At 43.7% G+C, this 5,843-nt stretch overlaps 1 long non-coding RNA gene across 1 annotated transcript; it reads left to right on the forward strand.

The window, feature by feature from the left end:
• The first annotated feature begins 3,769 nt into the window (after positions 1-3,769).
• On the forward strand, positions 3,770-5,440 carry LOC113582155 (uncharacterized). Its single transcript, XR_003411127.3, has 4 exons — positions 3,770-4,080; positions 4,203-4,267; positions 4,654-4,735; positions 5,067-5,440. It is a non-coding gene; the product is annotated as an uncharacterized LOC113582155 (long non-coding RNA).
• Positions 5,441-5,843: the final 403 nt, after the last annotated feature.

Consider the following 5,843-nt stretch of genomic DNA (forward strand, 5'->3'; position numbering starts at 1 on the left):
CGCAAATATATAACAGTGGGATTGAGAACATGAATGAGTGTTTGAATAAACGCAGATATATAACAGTGGGATTGAGAACATGAATGAGTGTTTGAATAAACACAGATATATAACAGTGGGATTAAGAACATGAATGAGTGTTTGAATAAATACAGATATTTAAGAGTGGGATCAAGAACATGAATGAGTGTTTGAATAAATGCAGATATATAACAGTGGGATTAAGAACATGAATGAGTGTTTGAATAAATACAGATATATAAGAGTGGGATTGAGAACATGAATGAGTGTTTGAATAAACGCAGATATATAACAGTGGGATTGAGAACATGCAGATGGATCTGTATCATGTGGTGAAGGTAGCATGTTGTTGGAATGAGGCTCCCAAACCTGGAAACCCAACACCAGCCAACTGAGGAAGAAGTCTTATAGCATCATAAAAGACATCACACACACACACACACACACACACACACACACACACACACACACACACACACACACACACACACACACACATTCAGAAATACAGCACCTACCTATTTATTAAGATTACAATTCAGAACAACCAACATCCTGCAAAAATGTAAAATCAGAACATTTTGACTACAAATCTAATTTTGTTATTTGCTGGGAATGAGGTGTAAATGATGGTAGCAGGATGGTTTATTTACATAAACCAGACAATAAAGACACAGAAACAGACGAAGAAAGACACAGGCTAGTATCAGTGTGGCCGGAGACTTCTGGTAACCACGGCGAGACTCTCTGAGGGAGGCTGAAGTCCAGCACTGGGGACACACAGCTGTGGGATTAAATAACGTTGAGTGGATGAGGAACGGGTGTGAGGGATTAATGATCAGTGTTCTGTGTGTTACTAAGACCGGGAAGTTAACTGAGGTGCGTCGTGACCGGGGGCCGTGATCGGCTCGTGTGCAGGTGTTGTCCTGGCTAGAAGTTTGTCTGCCTGCTGACTGGGATGTGACACCCGAACGACGTCACCTTTAACGTGCTGCTGCTGCTTGCCTTCTCTGGACTGCCTTTGTCACATCTAGAGATGTCATGTAAAGTTTTGTAGCTGGGTATAATAACAATAAAGATTCTGTACTATTCAAATAAAAACATGATCCAAATAACTGGGGAATTTTCCCAGTTGTGGTGCAACTGTTGAACAGTGTGTCTTAGCCTAGAGGTAGAGAATAGAACAGACAACAGAAAGAAAAGCTGACACAATGCTCAGGAAGCAAAACTCAATGCTGTGCATCAGCAGTATGTGGCAATAAACAGTTCTGCAAATTTAACACCTGTGCCAATAAACGACTAAACAAACTGCTTAGCACTCGACGTAGGGCCTTATGGTGAAAACGTTGTGCGGTAAAATCTTCCGCATGTGGATATTTGACAGTTGCTCATTCAGGTAAGTCTCACCTTCCCTGGACCCCACTGAGCGCACGTTTCACTGACAGAAGACTGGAAGAGAAGGAGTTCTCAACACAAGCTGGAACTGAAAATGGCTGAATTACACGCCTGACAGAACATCTCCAGGGAAGATAGCAATGCAGCATCTGCTGATTTCCGTGGGTAGCTGATTTCAGGCAGTCATTGACTGCAAAGAATTTGAAACCAAGTACAATAATGACAATTTAATTAATTAATTAATTCATTCATTCATTCATTCATCTTTTAAACCACTTAATCCATTTCAGGGTCACTGGCAGGCAGAGCCTAGTCCAGTAACACAGGAAACAGGCAGGAACCAACACTGGACATCATACACACACACACACACACACACACACACACACACACACACACACACACACACACACACACACACACACTCACACACTCTCTCTCTCTCTCTAACACTAATCTCAATTTAAGAAATAAACACTCTTTATTAAAGATCAGTAAGGCCTACCTGTTAACCTCCAAACACTCCATTCTTCTATAAACTGTTACTACTTTTTTATAAATGACTTTGGTCCGAATTAGACTGCTTGGATTTATTGAGGTAATAATTTCATTTAACTAATTAAATAATTATTTTGTTTGAGTTAAATATTTAACATTTTATTCAGATGTAATTGCACACTGAAGCCCACACTAGAATAGTCTATAGTTCCACATTGGTTTTGATGGTCATGTTCTTACTTTAGTCTCTACAGGGTTTCACCTGCGCTATGTAGCTTCACTCTCTTGGTCTCTCTGTCTCTCTGCCAGGGGCCCGACGTCCATGTCCATGTGGCTAGGTAAACATCACAGGATCCATCAGGATCGCCAAACTCTAGCTATGTTTAATACTACCAGCAATAGTTTGCGTTGCATGCTGTGTTTAAAGAACCATTTTAAAATTAACTGCACTCTCATCACGCATTCACTGGTTGCATATCTGCACATGTGCGTGTAACTCCCTCAGCTGCAAGACAGCGTTCATTTTAATTAACACTGGCAGGAGATCGTCAAAATGAAACAGACATATATTATCGCCCCACATCAGCATATAACGGCTTTGTCGCCTTTAGACGTACGGACACGATCAGGTTCTCTGGTTTGATGAATCTCTCCCTGGTATGACGCAGACGCCACCAGCGGCATGGCAAAAATACAAAGAAGATTATCACCTTAATGCTAAATGGCAGCATATATGAGCAGGAGATTGTGTGTCTTTGCTGCGTATTGAGTGACGAGCTGTATGGTCACAGCATTTATGATAACTCTCCCCCGAACGTGAAAGCCTCGGCTGTGAAAGGCTCGGTGTGCCGTGATTGGTATGCACATGCAAAACTGAACCGAACCCATCGCTCTCGATTACTGTGTGCGTGTGCGGAATCCACCTCTTTCCGGTGAGTCCTGCGATTCTCCATCTCTCAGTTAGTAATACAAACTCAGGTGAATTCTGCCACCCAGACAGCTTAGACCCTTTCAAGCTTTAATTCTCCAGTAGGAAACACATCCCCAATCTGACGGAACATTCATGTGGGATTCACGGACTGTGACCACTCAAACGGCTGCTTTCTTGGAGACTCTTTCTCTGCCATATACGCCTTTGCTCATTTTCTTATTTTCATTTTCGGAGATTCTTGGAATGGATTAGTTTCTACTCCCCCCCACAGAGATTTCTCCTGGAAAGTCTTATTAATATATTCTTGGCATGGATCCAGCGACGTGGTCTTAGTTATCTGCAGGGGTGCTGAGCTCCATACGTGAAAGGCTTTGCTAAGACACAAACCACACACACGTGCGAGAGCGAGTTACAGACTAAAACCATGGACAGTGGAAGAGGGTAAACACTTTGGCTTAGCAAACGCCTGCATGAAACACTCCATCTTGTTTTGGGGAAAGTAGCTCATGAAAGGATGGGGTATATGCAATCTTTTCATACTTTCATGTTTAATTTAAGAAACCAAAGGGTACAAACAAAAATAAACAAGAAAAAAAAATTCCTTTGGAAATTTGTACAGTTCATTTTTGGTAACCCTGAGATACAAACAAGAATAAACACACACAAGCACACGCGCGCACGCACGCACGCACACACACACACACACACACACACACACACACACACACACACACACACACACATATATATATATATATATATATATATATATATATATATATATATACAGACATTCAGATAAGATTCTAAGAATACTAAGAATGCTCTGGACCAGTTAAAAATACCATTAACAAATAGCAGTTACAAGTACCAGTTTCCAATAGCGGTTCAGTGCCTTTCCTGAAGCCGGAACACTATTACAGCTGCCGGTCCCGTTAACTTGCGGCTATGGCGTTTGATTGATGGACGCCCATTGACCTCGTCTTGGCGGTGCGCGCGTAATCTGTCCGCCACGCCGGCGGGGAAGGCAGACAGATCAGTAGGGCCTAACGCGGTCGTTCCTCTCATTTCCCACTGCTGCGAGGCCCTGCTGACTCGAGCTCTGCCGTGCATGCGGGCTGGCAGCACGTGGATGCCCGTGGAGATGTGTGGCCTTGGACCGTTTACGGAGCCTCTCATGGCCTGCCTGCCATATTCGGATATTTGGTGTCTGCATCCGTCTTAGTTAAGGCACAGTGAGTGGGACGTGATGCGTGGCTGTGTGAGCATGGAGAAATTATGGATGCTGCAGCTCTACCACGGTTGCTGTTGAACTCTGGATCTTCTCCTCTTTTTTCTTTCTTTCTTCTTGTTTTAGAAGCTTTGCAGGTCGACTGTCTCCCATCAGTCAGTATCAAGTGGCTCCTAACTGAGGCTGACCTGGTAATAACTCCCTGCCTTTCTCTCTCTAATGTGTGAGTGCACTTACCTAGTGTGGTTAAGGTGAAGAAATAGGGATTTAGAGAGATAGAGAGATTGTGTGTGTGTGTGTGTGTGTGTGTGTGTGTGTGTGCGTGCGCGCGCATGTATGAGAGGCTTTTTAGGGCGAAACCATTGAAACACTTGCGCACACACACTCTACCTGCACATACATATGAAACACTTGCACATACATATTTCACATAAATAGCCAACTACTTACATTTGCATATGATAACTTACACTTGCATATACACACACATGCACATTCAGTCACTCGTGCATAAACACAGAGTTTAACTATGCTTGTGTGTATGTGTGTGGCTGTGTGTGTGTAAAACAATTTTCAGTGTGCCCGGAAGTTAATTTCATTGTAACAGGAAGGCAGATACTCTGACCCACCATGTCCACACAGGAGACGGAGCCTTCCAGGTGACGCTCACTCAAAAACAGAAACATCACTTTGCTGTAAATGTGTCAGGAATTAGGAGCAAAGACCACCAGCTGTTTCGTTGTAAATAGTGTAAACTGTGACAACATTGGTGATGTTTTTTTTTTACCCTCTGTCAGGTTAATTAACCCTTTCACACAGCACTGACAATGTGAAAAAAATCATGTTGTGATACCATAGTACATATAATACAAGGTACAGAGAGGTACAGCAGCACTAGCTGAGTCTCCTCTCTGCTATTAAACGGAGATTAACCGTACAGGCGAGTGAGTGTCCCTGACAGTAATCCATTAATATCACTTTCTGCTGTAGACGTGACTCCACTCTGTTCATGAGTACCAATCCAGAACGGAAGCAGACAGAAGATCACCACCAGAACCGACGACATGCCAGCAACCCAACAAACTATGGCAGCCACAGCAACACAGGACCGTGGACCGTGGATATGCTTATCTCTGTGGATGGACAGACAGAGGGATAGGCAAACAAACAAACAAACAAACAAACCTTCCAGTAATAAACTGATTTCAGTCACAGAAGCGTCATCGTCTAAAACAAGTCATAAATACACTACCCACGTCTGGACACTTTATCTCTTTTAGGCATTGAAGCTCCATTTCGTTCAGTGGCGAAAAATCTCCTCCATCGGCTGTAACGTGCGTGCAGCGCTGTCAAACCCGTCTCTCTCTCTCTCTCTCTCTCTCTCTCTCTCTCTCTCCCTCTCTCTCTCTCTCTCTCTGTCTCTCTCTGTCTCTCTCTCTGTCTCTCTCTGTCTCTCTCTCTCTCTGTCTCTCTCTCTGTCTCTCTCTCTGTCTCTGTCTCTCTCTCTCTCTCTGTCTCTCTCTCTCTCTCTCTGTCTTTCTCTCTGTCTCTCTCTCTCTCTCTCTCTCTCTCTCTCTCTCTCTCTCTCTCTCTGTCTGTCTCTCTCTCTCTCTCTCTCTCTCTCTGCTGCCAGCTTCAGCATACCTCACTCTGTTCACTCTCAGACATTTCGGGTAAAGCTGGCCGCCTGTCAGAGGTGCAGACTCAATCTGCTCATCTTCCCGGCTCAGCTGGAAAACGCCATTCCTTCTTCTCTTGTGCTATTTT

This window comes from Electrophorus electricus, chromosome 14 (genome assembly GCF_041902795.1).
Source record: "Electrophorus electricus isolate QZ-2024a chromosome 14, ASM4190279v1, whole genome shotgun sequence".
In the NCBI taxonomy this organism is placed as follows: Eukaryota; Metazoa; Chordata; class Actinopteri; order Gymnotiformes; family Gymnotidae; genus Electrophorus; species Electrophorus electricus.